This window comes from Mastigoproctus giganteus, chromosome 3 (assembly GCF_048544385.1).
Source record: "Mastigoproctus giganteus isolate SK-2022 chromosome 3, ASM4854438v1, whole genome shotgun sequence".
NCBI classification, from domain to species: domain Eukaryota; kingdom Metazoa; phylum Arthropoda; class Arachnida; order Uropygi; family Thelyphonidae; genus Mastigoproctus; species Mastigoproctus giganteus.
Window position 1 is genome coordinate 60,847,814 of NC_143577.1, and position 23,811 is coordinate 60,871,624.

At 37.8% G+C, this 23,811-nt stretch overlaps 1 protein-coding gene across 2 annotated transcripts in view; it reads right to left on the bottom strand.

The window, feature by feature from the left end:
- LOC150088046 (glutamate receptor 1-like) overlaps positions 1-23,811 on the bottom strand; it is a 630,662-nt gene that overhangs the window by 107,520 nt on the left and 499,331 nt on the right. The gene's annotated exons all lie outside the window — the stretch shown is intronic.

The window sequence follows — 23,811 nt, forward strand, 5'->3', positions numbered from 1 at the left end:
GGTGCCGTCAGACACGAACACACTATACACTATATATCGCCACCCCTCTCTTCCCTCTGGTGTGGCATGGGCATGCCCCACTGATATCCACCTGGAATTATCTTCCCTATTGACCCTAGTTTCTTCCTTTCTTTTCCCCCAAGTCTTCACTCTTATCCCCCCCCCTCTATCTGCAACTTAGCGTACGTTTCAGACACCAAAATTTAATCGTATCAAAAAACGTTTTGGCCTCTCAGCTTTCAAGTGCTGTCCCCATCAATCTCCCATACATAAGGGTGGTTCTAAGAGTGAAGTGGTAAATTATCGACCTGTCAGTCTGACTTCAGTGGTAAGGAAAATCATGGAGGCAATGATCAAGGGTGGAATTCAGGATCACTTGGATAGAACTGAAATTCTCAAAGATACTCAGCATGGTTTTGTAAAGGGAAAATCATGTTTGACAAATCTGGTTCGCCATTTTGAAGGGGTCACTCATGAGCTGGATTTAGGAAATAATTTCGACATTGTTTATTTAGATTTCAGCAAAACTTTTGGCTCAGTCCCACATGTGCGGTTGCTTTATAAGCTGGAACAGGTTGGTATCACTGGGAAAATCCTTAGATGGATAGCAGGATGGCTTCAGGTCAGGATGCAGAGGGTTGTGATAAACGGCTATGCCTCAAATTGGGTTGATGTAAGAAGTGGGGTTCCCCAAGGATCAGGACCACTGTTGTTTTTAATTTTCATAAGCGACATTGATGAAGGGATAGAGGGCGTGATGCTAAATTTGCAGATGATGTTAAAATTGGTAGAGTAGTTAATGATCACTGTCAAGCTGAGCTTCTTCAGAGAGAGACCTAGATAGACTTCAGGAATGGTCAGTAAAATGGCAGCTTTGCTTTAATCCAACAAAGTGTAAGGTATTACACCTGGGAAACGGTAATCCCAAAATAACTTATTCACTTGGTGGAGTTCAACTAAATCCAGTACTGGTGGAAAGGAACTTGGGTGTTACGATACGGTCAGACATGAAATTCCCTGCGCATTTTAAACAGGTTGCGAGGAAAACCCATGGTGTCGTATCGATGATCAAGGCTTTTGTTAGATCACACTTGGAATACTGTGTTCAAGTATGGAGACCGCACCTAAAGAAAGACATCGAACTTCTTGAAAGGGTGCAAAGACGGGTAACTCGCCTGGTGAGAACGGCAAAAGGGCGTGCTTATGAAGAAAGACTTCGAATATGTGGGTTGCAGAGTTTGGAAACTAGACACCTTAGAGGGGATTTGATTGGGGTGTTTAATGCTCTTAGAGGCATCCAGCAAAATGAATGAGGACGAAATTTTCAAGCTTATAAATGATGCTAGAACTAAGGGACATAAATTCAAGTTACGGGGGGAGATGTTTAGATTGGCTTGCAGGAAGTTTTATTTTAGCCAGCGAGTTATAAATTACTGGAATAAGTTGCCTACATGGTTTGGTAGAAGCTGACAGTTTGGGGAAATTCAAAGGTCATCTGGATAGTACCTTCGGGTGAGGGAAACGCATAGGATGATAGGTTTAATTTCCTTTTCTTTTATTAATTATTAGTTTTTTTATCGTTGTTTTATTCGGTTTTACTAATACTATCTTTGAATCAGCCAATTTTTTAATTTTTTTTTAGGTCCCAACCACTGACGTCCTAGGAAACTAGGTGGCAGGACCTGCCAGACTACTTATTTAAAATACTGGTGTACCTGATCTGCCTCCATGGGACAAAAGTGCGAAAACTCGGGCCTCAGCAGGGATCTGCCGGCAAAATAGCCAGAAGAACAACGGTATACGACACCATACTTTCAAGATTCATACACTTTTAAATATCTGGCCTTTACAGCGAACTGTATCACCACACAATGTAAACTAAGCGGAGATGGGGGGAAACCCCCTGGTGCCGTTTGACCCTAAACACACTTTACACTGCGACTTTCAACCAGGATCTAAATGGACCAGACGCACAAGCCATCGCAGTTGACCTGGTCCTAATGATGGAGTGGGGCAGCCGTGCACAACTGAGGCCACTACCAACCGGGCCATTGGCACCCTGCAAGAGTGGGCAAGGAATAACCACTTAAGGATATCACCAACAAAAACATCTTCAATACTTTTTAAAAGGTTCCCTTGAGATCAGACAGCCAGCTGAGATCAAAATTGAAGGAACCACAATAAAATACCTAGGGATCATCCTCAACAAATATGTCTTTTACCCCACATCTTGCTTAGCTACAAAAAAATTAACTACTCAGCCCTGATTGCAAGAGTCACGCGAAAGGACTGTAGCCTAAGAAAAAGAACCTTGTCCTTCTTCTATAAGGGGTTCTTCATCCCAGCCATCCGGATGATTTGATGTTGTGCTTGTAAGGAAAATCATGAAGAGACATAGAGGGTAAAATTAAGATGGTTGTGGATAGTTTGGGCTACAGATAATAAACTTAGTATATCTTCCTCTAAGACGGTTATGATGTTGACTAAAGGTAAACTTGATTACAGTAGGCCTCCTCGTGTGCTTATTAATAATAATAAGCAGATACCTTTAGTCTCTAAGGTCAAGCACCTTGGTTGTTTGTGGCACATCTTGAATATCTAAGTGGCGAGGTTAAAAAAATTACTGTCTCTATTGTAAGGTTACTAGAAAGGATAGGGGACTCGGTAAAAGGGTCCTTGGGTTATATTATTACCTATAGTATCAGATGCAGCTTCTGTCTGGTTTAAGAGAATTAATGTAATTAAATTTAGGAATAAGATTAACTCAATTCAGAGATCCATGTTGCTAACAATATTAAGAGTATGTAAAACCGTCTCCACACATGTAATGCAGGTGGAGACAGTTTTTGTTGGCATCCTTTCGTTAGATTTATATATATCATTTAGGGCATTCAGCTATTTTTTGAGAAAGGGAATTCGGATATCATTTTTGGGAATTACGAATGACATTTTTGGTAGATACCAGTTGGGCAATGTAGGACTGTATCAGGGGTCCAGCGGCTAAATGGCCAGTGGAACAACGGTACAAAACATCACAATCCATACACTTTTAAATCTCTGGCCTTTCCAATAAACTGGCACACCCACAATTAAAGCAACGCGGAGATGGGGGAAATCCCTGGTGCCGTTAGACACTGAAAACACCTTACACTGCGACAAAGAGAGAGAGAGAGCTAAAAAATAATAATAATCATAGTGAAAAAGGAATTCTAAAGAAGTGTTATTTTTCTCGACAGTTTAAAAATGCCTAAGCCTAAAACCGGTGACTTTAAAAGAGAAATGAAAATGCTGGTGAATTTAATTCTCTAGCCATGATCAAGTCGCTATTCTGAATCTGTCTTCAAGTGCCTACGGAAAACTTTAAAGTGACATATCTTACTCTGAAAAAGGTGAATGGTCTTGTACTTGCTAAATTATATTTATTTTTCAAATATGCCCAACTATTAGGCAAAAATAAACTGGAACGCGATCTACAAACTATCTCCATCTCAAGCAACAGACTGCATCGCAGATCACCTTTGGACCGTCACTCAATTAGGGGCAGCAAGAAAAATAAGAACTTGTGAATGGACCAGGCCCTGGTTCTCCAAGCAAATGAAACCATCTTTCAATGGCAAATAAAAAGCTTATCTAGAATGGTGAAAAACACGAACCCCAGAATCCTATACTTTTTTTTCAAAATGAAAAGAACCATATTCAATAGGATAAGAAGACCATTATAAAATAATCTATGATAATCTAGACCATTATAAAATGGTCTAGATTATCATAGAAATGGTCTAGATAATCTAGACCATAGAAATGGTCTAGATTATCATTAATATAGAAAATAATCTAGACCATTATAAAATAATCTATGAGAAACTTGCAGTAGGAAAGGGAATCCCTAACAACTCGAAACAATGCTTCCACAAGACTGGGAGGCTTTCAAAGAATGGACAGATCACACCATTAAAGATTATGGTAATATACCACCGTGCTCAAGCCAGCCTCTTAACCCAATAACCAATCGGACCCCCATCTAGTAGAGAAATAGCAGCGGTCATCAAGGGCCTACCAAACAAGTGCACCACAGGCCGAGACAGATTTCCTCTTCTCATTATTAAGATATGTAGCCCTTACCTGGTGGACATACTATCCCATACTTTCAATAGAATCATTGAAACAGCCACTCTCCATAATTCATAATTCCTGGAAAACGTACTACACAAAACCAATACCTAAAACCAGTAGGCATAAAACCTGGAAAGACTACAGATCTATCTCCATAGGATACAACCTATTAAATTTTTTTTGAGAAATCCATAATCAAACAAATAAATAATCAATGTTTTGGCCATCACCCATCCTATGTTCACTCAGTCATTGAAAACAGGTCTACTTTTACTAACCTCCTAGAGACAAGTTGCAGGATCCAAACCGCCATGAACAGTAAAAGCCAGATGGATATCCTACTCCTGAACACCAAAGCCGCTTATGACAGGATAGCGATCCAATCCCTCCTCCATTTCCAGGAACCTCACTGTTGTATTACAGGAAACTTACACTACTGCGAGATTTACTTACAGAGAGGATCATAATAGTAGAGCATGAAGATTTTAGCATCAATTATAGTAAATAGAGGAGTTTCCTAGGGAGGGATGCTCTCTGCGACACTATTTGCCGCAGCCTTCGACCTCTACTCTCAACCGGAAATAACGTCATACCTATGCGGACGACCTGAAAATATTCTTCCCATCTAGCAGTAATGACAGCGAGAATAACGTTGCTCTAGAAGCCACACAGCAGTTAACTAATCTGGCTAACTTCCTTGCCTGGATTGGGCTTGAAATTAACCCTTTGAAAACTGCCCAGACGCCCTTCTCCAGAAAGCATAAAATACATAACATCAACATTCTCTTAAATGGCCAACCCATCCAAAAAGTCGATCAACACAAGGATTTAGGAATTACCTGGGACAACAAGTTATCCTTCACTGAGCATTTCACTACCATCAGGAAGAAAACACTAACCGCCATCTGGCTCTCAAGACAAGAATCAGCTGGGGTTCAAAATGCTCAACTGGTGAAGGAATACATTGTTAGGTGAATTGCCCCGGTGGCCTTATACGTTTCGGTCATGTGGTCATTAGCTCCTGAAACGTACGTTAAAACCTTCCTAAACATAGAATATTGGATACTCAGGTGGCTAAACAAGATTTTCCAATTCCCCTTCACTGTCTCCAGAGGCATTTGTATGCTAATATGGAGTGGACACCGTGGATTGTCATTTGGGCAAATATTCATATACTGGCCAAGCTATTGACAGGAAGATATGATGCGCCAGTACTTACAGGCATCATTTCGCACCCACGAAGTAAGAAGCAATCGTGCAGCCTGCAAATTAGTCACTTCGCTCTAAGCTAAACTCCTTGAAAAGTTTGAACAAGATGTTCCCCCACTAAATACAATAGAAACCCTGCCAACAAACAACTGAATTGCAACACTATTAGCTGGAAACCCATAGTGTTTTATTTCTCTGAGCTATGCTGTCATCACGACATTCGAGTACGAAGTTAATAAATTTTACTGTTGTGAATTCTACTCTACGAAGAAATCCACAATTGAGCAAAATTTTTATATTAATATACATTTCCTTTATTGCTAAACTAAATATTTTTGTAAATTTTTCCTCTACATTGTAAATGTACCCCTCTGGTTTGCATGCCATACAAGGGGCGATTGTATCTTACAATCGAATAAAAAAACAAAGAAGATTTTCAATTTTAATGATGTTATTTTTAATATAAAATAACATCATTAAAAAGAAATTACGGAGAGAGAGAGAGAGGGGATGTTTCGGGACGGGATTGTTATAAACGCATTAACGATTCACTGTTTACATGAAATAGTTCTCAAACTTAAGAGTTTTATTTTATGTTTATAGAACAAGCGAGAAAAGTTTAGTCTTTTGTATACTTGGTGAAAGCTCGGAGGATTTTGTTGATTTTGAAACAAAAAGATGGTTTCGGCAGGTATCATCTCCGTGAAATTGCGGTTGCAATTGCTTTTCTTCTTCAGCATGGATATGGCGTCAAAGAATAACATCCTTGGGGAGATTTGTTTTGCGGAGGAAGTTCTTTATAAAAGATCAAAAGTGTCGGCACTTGAGAGTAGAAATTGTTGAAAGAGGCGATGCAATCCATTATTTTAAAACGATTACAAAAGATGCAGGGACAGTATTATAAATTGGGAAATGTTGAAATTAATATCGATAATGGAGTTCATAAATCAACCAGTGATCAGCGAGAAGGTGCCAGAGCACATGCGCATTCAGTGGACATAGTGTACAAAGTGTTTGGGATAGGGGCGTCACCAGTGGTTTCTCACAACTGCGCCATAAGTACTCTTGTGAAGTATACAGTACTCTGTAAAAGCCAGACAAAAGTATTGTGTGTTCATATGAGAAGTATTATGTTGGATTCTGTTGTTATGGTCTGGCTTTTGGCGGCAGGAACCCTAATGGAATCCCACGTTGCCCGTACACACCGCTAGGAGGCAAACCAGGCTGCCCATTATTCTCTGCCAGTCGCGAGACTTGTTAAATATGGTAATTATTACATTCATTATCAAAATAATTAATGTAACGTCCTCTGACCTAGATGCTGAGGTATAAAACCAAATATGTGTGGTGAATCTAAAAAAAAATATAACCAACATCATTGAAACCGTACGTTCCTTCAGTATTATTTGACTAAATTCTGTACATAAAAGATAATTACAGGCAACCCGATTTTAGAGGTGAGCCACAATTTCCAAGAAGAGTGAATATTGGAGCTTTATAAATTTCTGCGTAAAATTTATTTTAATTTAAAACGAAAACTTGAAATCATTATAGTAAAACTTAACGTTTTCATTATATAAAATGTATTATGCCATTTTAAGCTGCATTAGGAATAAAATTTAAAAATTCTTTTGATATTCACATCAATTTATATTAACTTAATAACCAGGCTGGTCTTAAGATGGGGAGGGATAGCTACCATAATAAATTGCGTGCTTTAATAAATAGTAATTATTATTCAGTTATAAATGAAATATGCATGAGATTTCATTACACAACAATCGATACCTGGCTATGTCCTCCTTCTTATATCCAATGAGACTTCTGATTGTAACCCCTTGACATAACATTACGTTTTTTTTTTTTTTTTTCATTATTATTTGTTTTATTTTTTTTTTAAATTATTTTAAATGTCAATCAGCATTCATGTATCTTTTTCCCTTCATTTTTATTTTTACTTTATTTTGTTTTTGTTGTTACCACCGGAAGATGTGGGCTCTCAGTCGTACTGGATCAGCTGATACCCACTGGTACTTTTTTTCCTCTAATGATTACGGGATTCTTACTATGTCATTTTCTTTGTGGCAGTATGTGTATTGTTGTGGCCCATCTCCTCATGGCATAGAAGGGTACTAGAGAGCAGCCTTCCCGGTGCTTGCTGCTCCCTAGTAGCTAAGTGGCCAGAACTAACAAAACAAGACATACACCACACTCATTTCTGGCCGTTTTACAGAGTTCGGATTTCTTCACAGTGTACCATGACAGAGTTGAACTAACGTTTAGCTGACTCTCTACATAAGAGACATATATCCACATGCGATTTGAAAAGAGGCATAGGACGGATGTTTCCTTTTCATTTCTTGCCGTAACTTTGCCCTGCAGTTTTCGAATGGATTATCGACTAGATTTTGGATTTTTTTTTTTTTTTTTTTGATTTGGTAGTTGTTGGCGCATCGGCTTCTGTGGCCATATTGCACCTCCCAAGGTTTTTGCAGTACTTTGATCCAAGCCCGAGGCGAGAATCGAACCCGCGACCTTTGGGTTGCCGGGCAGGTACTTTACCCACTCGGCTAGCCCGGTCGGCTAGATTTTGGAAAAGGAAATACTCATTTCTGATCTGCTGACAAAAATTCTTGAACACTTTGCTGATTTCTTAAGTAGATATTAACACCAACCATGGATGGATCCATGTTTAGGTGGAATAATAATTTCTTTTCTTATTGGTCCAGAAGATTCGTAGTTTGCATTGGTCTTCATTTGTTTCTGAATGCTATTACAATGCAGACCACCATGTTGGGGGAACAAGAGATGTATCGAGAGATGAACGAGAGACCATCACAGTAGAACCCATCGAAAGTAGGAAGTTCTATGGTTGATTAGCGATAACACCTTAAGTTCTTTCCCCTTTTGCATGCCCGTTGGCCAATGGGATTGGTATCAGGAGGAACGTTCTCTTAAAGAAAGCAAGTTCGCTCTGATTCAAAGTATATGATCTTGTATAAATGTCTCTTCATAACAAAATTTGACTTATAAGAGAAAAATAAGCCAGCTGTTATCTAAAATTAATTTAATTCATAAAATATCAGGAAGTCAAGAATGACATAGAAAAATTTCCTGAATTCTTAAGAATTGGATTAGACAGATTATATTTATTAACTTCAGTAGAGCTCCCAAAGTCAGCAGAAAGAACTTTCTTGCTAAATTGTGAAGTAATTTAATTTTATGGATTGGTATACCTAATTTTAAGTTATTAATTCACACAATTCAATTAAATGTTAATTTAAATTCGTGAATTTGCAATTAAATAGATAGAAACACGAGAGCTTTACATTTCAACGTTGGTTTAAAGATGAAATGCACAAAGAAAAATTACATATGGGTTTAAGTAATTAACTATATAATATAGTTAATTACTTAAACCCATATGTAATTAAGCCTTGTGCATTTCGTCTTTAAATGTATGAGAGATGCCAAATGGTTCACCATTTGGCATCTCTCATATTGTGGAATCACTTCTCAACTCTGATGGCATGCTTGCATTATCAGGGTACCTGCCTACCGACTGATGATAGGCCAACAGCTTTGAAACAGTGCCGTCTGGGTGGTGGTACTCAATGATAATAAATAATAGTAGTCTACTCTACTAGAGAAGCGTTACTTATTCGAAGTAGTGCAATACCAGGTATCTCGTTGTGAAGGCAGCCACAATATGAGATACAATTAAAACGATGCCTTTTACACTACATAACATAGTTTAAATTTATGGGCAAACTATGGTATAGATACACCATACATTATGTAGTTAATTTCAACATTGAAAACACCTGTTATAAGAATTACAGGTATGCACTAATATGGTTGTGAGCCAAGCTTTGATTTTAAAACAGCTTGCATATAACGTGGAATAGATTCGAATAAATCTTGACCTCTTTTAAGAAGAAGATTGGACCATTCTTCGTGGGGAAATGTTTCAAGCAATGAAGGTGGAGGAAATCTGTTTCTCACATTTCTTTCCAAATATGCCCACAGTGGCTTAATAACGTGTAAGTCTGATAATTATGCAGGTCAAGGGATATACTTAGCTTCAGTTTCATGCTCCTCAAACTAAGGTTGGATCATTTGGCTATGTATTGTAGCATTATCACGTATTGGATTAATCTGATCACTCAGAATATCAAGGCAGTGAGTGGCAGTAACTCGTCCCTTCTGGGTGATGATAGGACCTGAAGAATACCAAGATATGGCTGCCCAAACCATTATTAAGCCATCTCCATGTTTGGCAGTTGGCACAAGAAAGTCAGAATTATGTGATTTCTTTGGCATTCGACAAACGTAAGTTCTCTCTAATGTTGCAAAAAAGTCTGAATAATGATTCGTTTGAAAATATGATGTTTCCAATCAAATCTCCAATTTTGTGCTCCTAACACCATTGTATCCACTTCCTAGTATTACCATTAGTAACGAGTAGCTTGGTAATAGGGGGTCTGTCAAACATTTCAGCTTTATGATTCTCTCGCCCAGTGTTTTTCTTGAAACCAAATTGCTGATACTAACAGTAAGTTGTGTTTTTATTTCTGAGGCAGTACTTTATGTTTTCGGGCTACAGTCCTTTTTCCAGGTGGTTTCTTTCAGTCAGCTTCGATTTTCTGCCGCTATTTCATCCTATCAGATTTTGTTTTTTCTAATACTTCGTGAATGCAGACATCAATTTCGATATAGTTGTTCTGGATACATTAAGCAGATCAGCAGTTTAATCATCGATGCCCTGCTAATCGTGCACCAACAATTTAAGCTCTTTGAAATTCAGACAAGTCGGTCAATTTCTTCAAACAAAGGACCATTTTATATCACCTCTAAATAAACATCAGCTTTTATCATCTCTCCTTCACGGTGCTACCTGTAAGAATAGAAAAAAAATCACTGCACGTTCATAAAACTTCATACAGCCATCACAAAAACTTCTGCTTTCATATCAGATGTTTCCATTATTTTGTCCAACTTCTGTACGTACTGTATGAATGCGTCCATTAGACTACTTATTTCTATGCGGAAGAGGAAGGATTGATAACGAAATATACAATTATCACAATTAACCTTGAGCAATGAATAGTGTGACCGATGCCTATGCGTGATCCGTTCTTACTTCCAAGAGTGCTTTCTACAAGGCTGACCAAACCTAAATGCAAAACTGGCATAACACCAAACGACCTAATTACTAAAGTTTTATATTTATAACGAAAATAACCTAAAGTCATTGGAACTGCACGTGTAATATATACAGGAACTGTAAAGTGCTTTTGCCGCTTCCGAATAATTTTTAACCACCATTGGGAATCACAAAAATAAAATAGGCACTTTTGCTAACTATAATAAAAGTGTTTAGAGAATAACTCGTATGGATTTCACATACGATACAAAAGGGGTTAATTACATAATTTTGGAGAAATATTCAGTGTAAGTTTCACATATAAGGTGACGAACTTCCACTGATTAATTTTGTATTAAATAATGTGCTCGAGAACTACTTTACCAGAGGGCAGTTAGGTAAATTCCCTAATAACAGACCTCACGGGGTAGCACAATTAATATAATCACTATCTTCAGAGATCTGAGTTCGAATCAACTAATGACGCGAGGAATTTTACGTGAGTCTTGTAAGTCACGTAAGTTTTATTTTTGTCCAGAAAACAGGAAAATTGATCATAGAACACATTCAATTAAGATAAGTAATATATACGTCGCAATACGCTCTCAGTTGCTGATGTACCTAACGCCCAACAACAACAAACCTAATATCCAAAACGTTAGCCTGAGTGGTTGAAATATGTTGAGAGAATCAAGTGAAGCTTCAGGATGTGAAGTTTATCCCGTTTTATTGACACCATGCAGATCGTAATAAAAAAATAGCATCACTCGCAGAGACAGAAAGAGAGATTCTGTTAAAAAGTCGAAACAAACCAACGAAAAGTGGGAGAAATGCTTGCAAGTTCATTGCTTTTTTAGACAAGTAGAAGCGATCAGCTATCAATGATCCGCACGTTTTTTTTTTGTTTTTTTTTTGGGTGACATACGGATTCAAACACAGATTTTAACGACCAATATGCTTTTCTGCGGCGACTCCCACCGACCCAGAAATTCACCTTCATGTGACTGCATGGCAGTTATTGAAAACTGAGGTCCTTCAACAGTTGCGATGGTAGCAACACCAATGTTGTCTGAAATAGTCGTTTTTCATGAGCTTATGGTAAATTGTAATGTAATAATGGATACCACAGATTTGCGCAGCAACGCATCGTGCTGGATTGCTTATCATTTGATTGAACAAATATTTGCACGAATTCCTTGAAGATCTTGCAAAGATGCACCTGGTTGTGTGAAAAAAATGGAAGCGAATTTTTGACCTGTACTTTGCATTGGATGACGACGTTACACACGATCTATGTTGCCCAGGCCGCAAGAGTAATTTATCTTCTGGATCAGTGGAAATGGAAAAATACTCCTCCGTAGTAGAGTGGTCAGGAGCGGAACTGCAGTAGCACACGCTCTTTAAGTCGACTGGGGTTCAAGCCCTGACTGACTGCTAAATACGGTCGATCTGCCAACCTGCACTGGACCAGCGTAGCATATTATGGTCCATTTCCCTCAATATGAATTGTTGAGGAGGCTTCCGTCCTGCAGTGTGTTGATAATAGCTGCAGTTTACCTTTACTCCGACATCCACCATCTTTCTTCCACAGACATGAATCTTTCCCGAAAATCCGTAGACAGTTGGCTGAAGTCGGATACAGATGGTTGAGGATTATGTTGAAAGAATACAATTACCAAATATATAAAAATATACTTGGTTATTTTATTCCAAGGTTTCTGTGGCCATATGAATATATGATCAAAGAAATCTTATGCACAAAGTGGGACATACCGAACATGTTCCGTTAGTTGTACACATAAAACTCGAGTGTTGGAGTTTCGTAAGAAGTTAAAACAGTAAACAAAAATAATGATAGGTCAAAACAGTCTGTCAAATATCGTACATAATTATCTTTAAAAATATTATTAGAGATATAGGCCCATACAGTGCACAAACTCATCATTTCTCATATTGACAAGTTTCGCAATTTTGTATTAAAAATGGGACTTCAGCAAAAAAGTGTGCTCAAAATTCTGAAAGGTGTATCGAAGTTATCAGCAAGATATCCTAAATGTTGTAACCTTCATCATAACTAAGTAATTAATCTCTTTTTGGTCGCAGGGCACACGACAGAAAGGAATTTATTCAAAACGCTTCCTTGTTTCTCCTGAACCTATTAGCAGCATGGCAAGGCCAAAGAAAATGGCTAACACTCTTTTGGCTGCTTTCCCACACCGGTGCGTGTTTTGTTAAAGTTTCCTCTTCCAGGAGTCTACATTGATCACTGTCAGACCAACATGACCCTCCGGTACGATTGTACATAATTATACGAAATAGCATAGTATATTAGAGTGCCATTACTTTAATAAATTTCTTAGTGTCACCGAGGATAAATTATCTCCTTCCCCGTTGCCTTGGAAACCGAAATGTTTGGAATTTGCAGGAATAAAAACTTGGTGTGGACTGGAGGAACACGCAAGTGGAGTAGATGTTGTAGGCTACCTAAAGATATCAGAAAATGAAGTGCTGTAGTTCGTGAGTTACTTTGACACTAGAATAGAAGTTTTAGTTAAAAAGTTTCTCTTTTGTAGATGCCAACGCAAAAATAATCAAAGCTCACCTTGTTATCCTGTAAGAATACTTTTCCGGCCTTGTAATATGGATTACCGGCATAAATAAATTATTAACTACTCATTCTTGCACGGATTTTCATCGAATACTAATTACATCATACTTATATCAAAGTAGCTGATGACAATAGCTTTTATCCAATGGTTACACTGATTTCATCCATTTTTGTTCGTTCGAGTAAAGAAGAAAAAGACAGATTCAAAAAATTAAACTATCGAAGATGATTTTATAAGTATTTAAATTTTATCGAAGTTATTGAAGAAATTGGATACCGATAAAATCTGGAAACTTCAGATAGAGAGAGAGACAGACAGAGAAAAACTTTCTCACAGAGAATCTTAAGAGAAAATATAAAATTTTATCACTAGCACATTCATTTTTTTCCATCACAGACAAAGAGATGATTACTCCATTATGTGACTATGCCTTGACCTAATATTTAAGGTTTAAAAAATCTTCAATTCTCCTTTAGGGTTCAGTAAACTGAACACCGAGATATCCTTTCTTCCTGCGTCAGTCTACGATATTTTAATGCCCATCTTTTAACGAAGTGTACCATTTAGCTTAAGTTAATTTGCAAATATTTAAGCACAGTCAATGACGTGAGGAATTTTTATGGGCCTTTTTCACAACGTAGCCGAGTTAGTCGGTCTCAGGCGAGTGTAGAATGGCTTTTTCTCCCGGAAACTTGGTCTTTCGTCCAGCGAACAGAAAATTGATCGAAGAACACGCAATTTCCAGACAGTATACACGGATCAATATGGCCTTAGTAGCTGATGCTCCTAAAACTCTACAACAACAACAACATTGTTTCAATTGGTCTAGACGTATCGGTCAGTTGTAACAGTTAAGAGGGTCAATTGTAACGATATAAGCTGCTCGAAAAATAAAAAAAAAAAAAACACCCTTTTGTTCTTGACACCCGTTTGAAATGAGATGTGATTTGCCCGTGTATATAATCATGGAACGGATACAAGTTTATACTAAATTTATGCCAGCAATTATGCTAGCATAATTTTATCGACATGTCAACAAATTATTCTACCACTCCTGAGATATTATTACTTATTCAGAAATATGGCCCTTCTTGTTCCTGTTCTAACCATTTTGTTCAACTTCTGTCTCCATAATGGCTGTTATTCTTCCACTTTTCAGCAATTTCAGATAATTCGAATTTATAAAAACAAGGTGATAGAAATGATTCTGTCAGTCCATCATATCCCATCTGTCTGTGTTTATTCATTATATGTACACCAGCCTTGATTCTGTTCTGTGTTCCTCTCTTTAAACGTTCTTCCATGGTATACAGTATACTTCTCTTTACTAAATTCCTTTTACTGCATCATGCAGTGTCCCACATGGTTCTCCCCTAGTTCCTCACCTGTTTATGGTGTATCCAAACAATTTGTTGTCGGTGTTCTAGCCTGCTGCATTGAGTACGGTGTGAAGCTTTAGAAAGTTATTAATTTATTCTGAGAGTGCAATACCATAGTTCTATACGATAAAAAAAACAATTTATTTAGTAAATATTGTATGTTTGTAATAAACGTTGCTGGAATGAATTGAAAAATGTTACATTCTTCCTCACTGGAAATATCACTTCTACCTCACTTTGAATATCGTAACTGTTTCTATGACACCATCACTGACAAAATACTTCGTCATATTAAAATTACAAATTAAAAGCAATTTATATTGTTAAGTTAAAATAGAAATAAATACATGTCCAGACAGATATATATATATCTGTCTGGACTTTTTCGTCTTATTTAGGCTGAAATTTTTGAAATAGATGTTAAAATTGGACTAAATATTACTATTTAGATTATTGCTTAATCAACTGCTTGTTTTCCCAATGAAAAAGTTGCTTCCATTCCTCGATTTTGCCTAAAGCATCATCAGTGTGCTTCTGAAATGAACATAAGCCGTTATTATTTGAAGAAAATAAAACAAAAACAGACAAAATATAGCAGTAAACATGAGGAGACCCGACACATAACTACCCTCCTGCAGATAAACGAGCGTACTGAAAAAAAAGCAAACATCACATGCAACCACTCTGTGTGTGTGTGATTTCTAAATTTAAAAATCATAACATAATAGTGCGTAGTCACATTTTATTGTAAATTCAAATATTTCAGCCCATATACAACAAAAAGGCCTAGACGACAAATCCCTTAAAAAAAGTTGGGAATTGACTTTCTGTCCTGAAATTTAACTGTAGTAGCAACTCATAACTTGTAGCAACATGTAGCAGTAAAAAATTATGACCCTTGAAATTAAAATATATAGAAGAGAAATTACTATTATTAGGGTATATTCTCCTAATAATGAATCTCCTACAGATATTAAAGAAGATTTCTGGGAACACCTGAGAGAAGTAATAGAATCAATTCCACGTTGCAGAGAGATATGACAATGAGGGATTTGAACTCCAGAGTGGGACAAGCTGCGGATACTAAAGTAGTGGTAAGAGACGGAGAAAATGTAAAGAATGATAACGGAGAGAGACTGATAGAACTTAGCTCTCAATATAAGCTGAGGATTATTAACACCTTCTTCCAACATTCACATGATTCACATGGTTCCAAGAAACAAAAGGACTAAAATCAATAATTGATTATGTGATCACTAAACAGCAAAGTACAATTTTTGTCTACGATGTTAGGGCCCACAGAGGAGCATATTGTAGCTCTGATCACTTTTTGGTGAAGGCTACGTTGTCATTCCCATGGATGTGACAAAAAAGGAAGGAGAAATGGAAGAAAGTCCTTGAGAGGAGTGAACAACTTTACACCGAAAGATTCAATGTGGACTCACTAAAACATGAGAGTAATAGGGGCTTGTATCCACGAAGATTAGACCAAAAGTTAGATGAAAAGTTAGATGGGCGAGTGAAAAATATATATATGAATACCTAAAAATAATGAAGAAAATGGCTGGAGAGGCAATAGGAAAATCTCAAAAGATGAAACAAAATGATTTGCTGAACATGGAAATTAAGGAATTAATAAAGGATAAAAATGAAGAATACCAAAGATGGCTAAGCTTAAAAAGTGAATTTCATAGAAAAATACATAAAGAAAAAAAAAATAAGGAAGTGAAAGCGGAAGTCATCAAGGCAAAGAACAAGTCCTGGGATAGAATAAGTACCGAGGTTAACAGCAAATTAGGATGTACAAGATATGCAGAGGCGTGGAGAGTATTGAAGAGTTTAAGGAAACCTCATAAGCAAAATGCTAGACTGGAAATGATAGATCTTGAGCAATTGGTCAATTATTATGAACAGCTATTGAATGAAGGAAGAGAGGAATTTAGAAACACTGAAACAGATGCAGTTGTTATGGAAAAAAAGGATTGAACATCCAAATTAAGGAAGTGGAAGTGGAAATAAAAATGCAAATGGAAAAGCACCAGGCCCAGGTGGAATTAACATGGAGCTGCTTAAATATGGAGGTCGAAATGTTCGACCTCCATATTTAAGCAGCTCCATATTTCTTCCTCCATATGGAGGAAGAAATACCAGATGAAATGACAATCGGATAGATTACATCAATTTTCAAGAAAGGTGACAGAAGAAGATGCTCCAGCTATAAAGGAATCTGTGTTATGAGCTCTATTGCTAAACTATTTGGAAAAGTGATAAAATCAAAACTACAACAAGAGATTGTTATTTCTGAGGAACAGTGTGGCTTTTCGAATGGTTCCTCCAGATCTATCATTTCCAGTCTAGCATTCAGCTCATGTATAGGTCATTTTATTAACTGTTAAGCAAATTCTGGAAAAAATGTCTGGCTACAAACCAAGATGTAGGTATGCTGTTCATAGATTTAGAGAAAGGGTACGATAATATGCCAAGAAATAAAAAAAAATCTTTTGTGGAAGGCTATGAAAAAAATGTCAATAAGCCAGCCATTAATTGATATACTTAAAAGAATCTATAAGAACAATACATGCTGTATAAAAATTAGTTCAGAAATATCAAGAAAATTTAAAGACTTCCAAAGGACTACTTCAAGGCTGCTGTTTGTCACCTACTTTGTTTAAGCTGTACCTGGAAGTTGTTCTAAGACCATCGTCACAGAAGTGCAGTTCAATGGGTGTTTCCCTTGATCAAAATAAGTACCTTTACAATCGTACGTTTATAAATGTACGTTTTCGGACAACCAAGTTGTGATAGCACAGGACGATGATGATGTAAACTACATGGGCAGAAAGTTAATTTTAATAAGACAGAGTACATGCAGAAAGTTAATTTTAATAAGACAGAGTACATGAATCGAAGTGAGAGGTTCTGGATTTAGCTGGAATAAAGGTGAAAACTGTACAGCAATTTAAATACCTGGGTGCAATTATCCAGGCTGATGGATCATCTGCGCAGGAAATTGAGAGAAGACTGGGTGAAAGTAGAAAGGTCAGAGGAATGCTTAATTCTGTGCTATGAAATAAAAATATTATTAACAAAGCTAAAAATCAAATATACAATACAATATTATAAAGTGTTTTATTATATGGATGTGAGACGTGGACCTTAATTGAAAGATAAAAAAAAATAAACTACTGGCCGTTGAGATAGATTTTTGGCGAAGATCGGCAACAAAGTCTAGAGCTTAAAAAGTGAGAAATTACGTGATAAGGAATGCAATGAATGTCAAAAAAACGATCATTAACAAAACAGAGGGGTAAAGATTGGAGTGGTTTGGCCATGTGAAGAGAATGAAGGACGACATATTTCCCAGACAAGCCATGGAATGGATTCCATGGAGAAGGAAAAAGAGAAGAAGACCAAGAAGGACGTGGATAGATGGTGTGAGAGCAGCCATGAATAAAAGAAGACTGGTGGACGGAGATTGGGAAGATAGAAGAAAATGAAAAAAAAAAAATAAATAAATAAAGGAATGGCTTTTTGATATTAGGTTGAGGAAAACCGTTGTAATAACGGAATAAATCCTAAGAAGAAGCAGCAGCAACATGTTCGGTGACTTATGTAAACATAGTAACGCATAAATCACACGTTTCTCATCAGCCAATACGAAGTGCGTTGAATAGAAGGTGTATTTCTGCGCTTCTTCGCAAAGAGTGATCATATTTACCGTAATTTTTTGAATCACAGATCATTTTTCATTACGCATAGTTGCCCCGCATAGTCAAACAGTGAATCAGGTATACCACAAATCGTGACAATTTCAAGATTTTGCTCAGCGCAGTCCCGGAAGCCCGTTCTTCGGGCCTCTGGGACTAGCACTTGCATAATAACAACGCTGCTACAGACTCAACGTTTTCCATACAAGAATTTCTTGTGATGCATTCCATCACTGTGCCCTCCATCCGCCATACTCACTGGATTAACCTAAAAGGTCACAGATTTACAAAGAATGAAAATTTTATTCAAAACGCGGCACACTACAATTATTAGCAACAGTCTGTTGTCTGGATTTGGTAACATTGGGAAACACATAGATTACGTAGCATTGAGGAACACATAGATTAGGCAGCAAACTCAAGTAAAGTACATTTTTATCAAAACTAAAGAATGAAATGGACTTGGGTATAACACATAGCTTGAAGACATGATGACAGATGTACTAAGAGAATAACAGAATTGTACCGAAGAGGAGCTAAAAGAAAACTTGTAAAACAACAACGGAGATGGAGAGATGAAATTCAAGAGTTCGTGGGCAGTAAATGGATGGCCATTGCACAAACAGAAGGAACTGTAAAGTTGCTGGAGAGGCATTCATACTGCAGTGGACTTAAAATGGTTGATGATGACGACGATTGGTTCATGGACTCACGCGAAGGCATCCGTCGGCAAGTTGCACCAGGTATCTGTACTCATCCGACTAGAATGCCAGACCTCCAGTGCCAAACAGCGTGTTGTCGACACCACAGAATTCACAGTAGACAATGATCAGCGGTGAGGAGAGGGTGTCTCTTGGATCATGTGTTGTGGACCCCATATGTGTGAGTGTGCGAGACATCGTGGGCGCCTCCGTAGCCAGGTGGGCAGGAGCAGCAGTGCGTAGCACACGCTTCTTGATTAGACCGGGGTTCGACCCCGTGACCACCAAATATGGAGGATGCGGAAAGGTCAGGGAATAACCACAGCATATCCCCGGAGCAATATGGCCTTAGTTGCTAATGCTCTCAAAAACCAAATTAAAACAACAATGAGACATCGTCATTTGGGACATTGTTCTTGCATTTCGCATATTGTACTGCGATGTCGATTCTCCCATGGTGACCTGCCGTTGAGCCCATATAACCGGCTGAACCCTTGGCTTACCATGAGAGGCACCTTGCATAATCCTTTACAGTTCTGTCGGCAGGAGATAGTGTGACCCGTTCGGCACAATTCTTTGTACAACCTGACCCCAATGAAATGTGAGAAACCGACAAGACGTGCCTTTTTCTATATAGAAGCACCCGACGCACAAGCTCTCACAATGATCTCCCTTTTGAAACTCTGTAATATCTTTACTACATCCCATAACTTCTATTCATCACTTTGACTTGCATGACCAGACCATTGCTCTACACTCTAGAGTAAGAAGCCATTCAGCATTTTATACTGCGAGCTATGCAGCATAGTCCATTACCGATGAGGTGGTGATATTTCCGTGATCACTGAGTGTATAGTTAAACTTTTTAGGCGCATTAACATATGTTTCAGCGCCTATTGTCTTTACCATGTCCTTCTGTCTGTCCGTCCGCATGTAACAACTGGTTTCTCAGCTGACAGATTTTATTTTCATGAAATTTTATATTTGGTTCATATAGCAGGATTTGTCGAGCCATTCCAAATTTCATTAAAATCGGATAAATGGAAATCCGCCAATTAATATTTATTTTTTGCGTAAAGATTGTATGGAAAAGAGAAATTCATATATTAAACGTAGTCTTAATGCAGTACATTGTTAGTTTAAGATAATCCCTGTTCGTTTCGCGGGTTGAGAATAAACGATGATCAGCGGTTAGGAGAGAGTTTCTCTTTGGTCGTCTCCTCTGGCATCCCATATGTCTGAGTGTGCGGCGCATCGTCAAGGGGTAGAGGAGGAATGGGAAGGGTTTAAAGGTGGAGACTGCGCATTGGCCTCCTGCTATATATATCGGACGGTACGAACACGTGATGCTGTTAGTATAATCATCGCTCTACCCCACACAGGACAGAAAAGACCGGAGTAGGAATCAGTCAATGACGAAAGGCATTTTTATGCGCCTTTTTCACAACGTGGCTGAGTTATCAGTCTCAGGCATCATGGGTTTTTTTCTCAAAACTTTGGTTTTCCGTCCAGCAAACAGCAAATCGACTAGAGAACACAAGCGATTTACGGTCATGTGATATACGGCGCTATTAGCCTAAGTTGCTAATGTGCCTAAAACCCTACAACAACCAACTTCGAACAGTACGCCATTTTATAAAAAGTAATTAATCAGAACCGACTTTGTTTTGTATGGGAGACATTAAAAGGTTATCCGCGTATTTGATTGTTTTGACATCATCATTATATGCTGGTTAATGAACCATTCACTGGTTGGCTAACACAGCATCCCACTTACGCGCTTCTAAGTGATTTTTAATCAAAACATTTAAGAGGTAAATTCGACCAAAAATGCAGACTTTATTGGCTGAATAACCTTTAGTGGCCGAGGAGAAGCTTCATTACACACTCACTGTGGATTTTTGCTAGACTAGTTACAGATCACGAACGTATACTCGTACACAATTGTTTCCACCAACCAAGAAGATTATGACGCATCAACCGTTCTTTTTCTACATTATTAGACATAATATTGCTTGTTCCTGCATGTGAGAGCTTCTCCTGCATATTACTTTGGATGCTCTTATCGCATGGTAGGCGAAATTCAGCCGCCACCAACTGTTTTTAATATATTATCCTTAGATTTACTATAAATATTTTTAAACATTCCGTTCACAAGAGGTGTCTGGAAAGCAAGCAACAAACGGGTACGCCAGACAATTGATTAATGAGTTTCACATTTAATTACATAATAAGCGAATTTTAACTTTCCAGATGTTGACTAGGTTGGACACTTACACAATAGCAAGGCTGGATTTTTGGATGACTGTTTTTCTACAGTATCATGTTAAAGAGAGACAACACGAGGAAACAGTACTCTAGATCTGGCTATCAGCAGCGATTCTTCACACATTAAGAACATGCAAGTAAAAGACCCAATGGTGGCAGTGATCAAAGTGTAGTAATGTGAAATTTACTAAAAGCATAAATATTGTCAAGGGAAAGCTTTTGGTTTTGTAAGGGTGATTAGAATCGTCTCAGACATTGTTTGAATTACATGCAGTGAGACCAACTCAATGTTAACAACAGTAAATTATAAATAGAAAACATTCGGGGAAATAATCATAGAAGCTACTAAGCTTTTTCATACCATCTGAACAATGCTGTTCAAGGCTTAGACCTAAATGAATGCTAGATGAATTGATGAGACTTGTGGCAGAGAAGAAAAATGCACATGCGAAGCATATTAATTCTCAGGTGATACCGAAGCCTATGATAGATATAAACTAGTCTGCAATACAGTCACAAGGAAGGTTCTTTTTTATATTTGAATTTTTGTAGATTGATATTTTCAGGAAATACATATGAAGGGAGTTTATTGCAGAAAACGGAAGTGAATGAGTAAATGAGGCATAAGAAAAGTTAATTCTGCGAGTTTGAAGTTGGACAATAAAATAATGTTGGCTGGTTTTGGCACGTGTTCTGGATGGTTTGAAAGAGAGAGAGCATGAATTATAGAATCCTATTCAAAAGAACAATAACGACAGAAGCATCTACAGAAAAGTCATGCAGCAGAAACAGAACGTCTATGAGACAAACAGTGGAGACAGTTTGTTAGAGAGGAGTCATTAATTAACCTAACTGACCTCTTTCGAATGGAATCTAGAAGCCTGAGAGAGGTTTTGGGGACAGCGCCCCAGATGTGGGAACAATATTCCATGGTAGGGTGGATTTGCAATTTATACAGGAGTAACAGCTGTATGGAAGAAAATTAACTCCTTGAACGAAAGAGAAAACTCAGTTTTTTAGCTGTAGATGAAGCAGTATTTGTAATGAGAAATGCCAGAAGAAATTAGCAGTCAGGGTAATCCTCATAGAGATAGATGATCTTGCCTAGAAATGGGAGTGTCATAGAAAGATAAACATAGGAGCAAAAGAATACTTTTTGCGAGATATAAGACAAGACTGAGTTTTAAAAGGATTGAAGTCAAAACTAAGTTATCTTTGCCCCACTGGAGAATTGCCTACAGATCAGAATTTAAAGAATTGGTAGTGGATATTCAAAGAAATTGAAGCTGTTTATGCAGGGCAAGGTTTCTCCAACTGGAAGGTAGAATGCAATGCCCTATCATCAGCAAACTATGGATAGGATTTCTGGTCAATTAATATACAAGAGGAAAAGAGTGGGAGAAAGAACAGAATCTTGGAGAACACCAGCATTTGTGAAGAAATCAGAAGAGAGAGAGAGAGAGCCATTTACCATCACTCCCAGTGACTGGTCTGAGAGAAAACTGAAAAAGATGGGAGCTTATTTAGAAAATCTTTATGGTTTTCTAAATAAGTTTAGAAATGTCAACAGCAACTGCTTAAGTTTCACTAAACTTTTCCATTGAATTTGTCTATAGATGAGCAAAATAAGCCAGTATATCATCGATGGATCTAACTGACGGAATTCATACAGGCGGACATTGATCAGGCCATATTGCTCCGGGGATATGCGGTGGTCATTCCCTGACCTTTCCGCATCCTCCGTATTTGGTGGTCACGGGCTCGAATGCCGGTCTAATCAAGAAGCGTGTGCTACGCACTGCTCCTCCTACCCACGGAGGCGCCAATAGTAGAAGTAAGTGCAATAGGACGATAATTGGATGGGAGGGATTTGTCATCCTTTATAGGAACTGGCCGGATATGAGCAAATTTGCAGAAGGGAAAATACCTGTGGAATAAGAAAGTGAAAAAAATACGACACAGAACAGGGGAAAGCTTAGCAGCACAGGTTTCGAGAATGAGTGAAGAAATACTATCGGGAATCAAGATTGTTCAAAATTCTTCTGACGTCCTTTTAATGGAAGACCACAGGAGGGATTGAATGAATTATATTGAGAATGGTAGGAGGTAGTTTACCAAGATCATCAATGCACGAGTTAGAAGAGAAGTAGGATGCTGCTAGGTTAACTTTATCTTTAGCTGAAGTGGCAATAAAACCAGTTGGTTTGGACAGAGGTGGGAATAGCGATGAGCACACTTCCGAACAATAGGTTTGGCAAGAGCCTAGAATGCTCGACTACCATTTCGACAAGAAGCAAGTTTTCTACTCAGCCTTTTCGAAATCTAGTTTGAACTGGTCAATAACTACTTTATAATCGTTGCGAACTTTGGTGTGTGCAGAAAATGAAGTTGGAGATTTGGATACATGCCAATTGCGATAGGCAACATTCTTATATTGAACAGCTTTAGCAAATTTTTTAAACTTGTTTTAATAGGCAGGAATAATTTGCATCATGTGCAGCTCTGAGTGGTAGATTGATTTTTATTGGATACTCGAATTTGCATGTCAGGATATCCTATTATATCAAATATTCCCCTCCGGCGACACTGTTCACAATAAAATATTCATGAAAAATATTTTGTTTTGTTAATTTTGTTTAACAGTGTACTACAACCAGCCTAGTGGAAACTAAAAAAAAA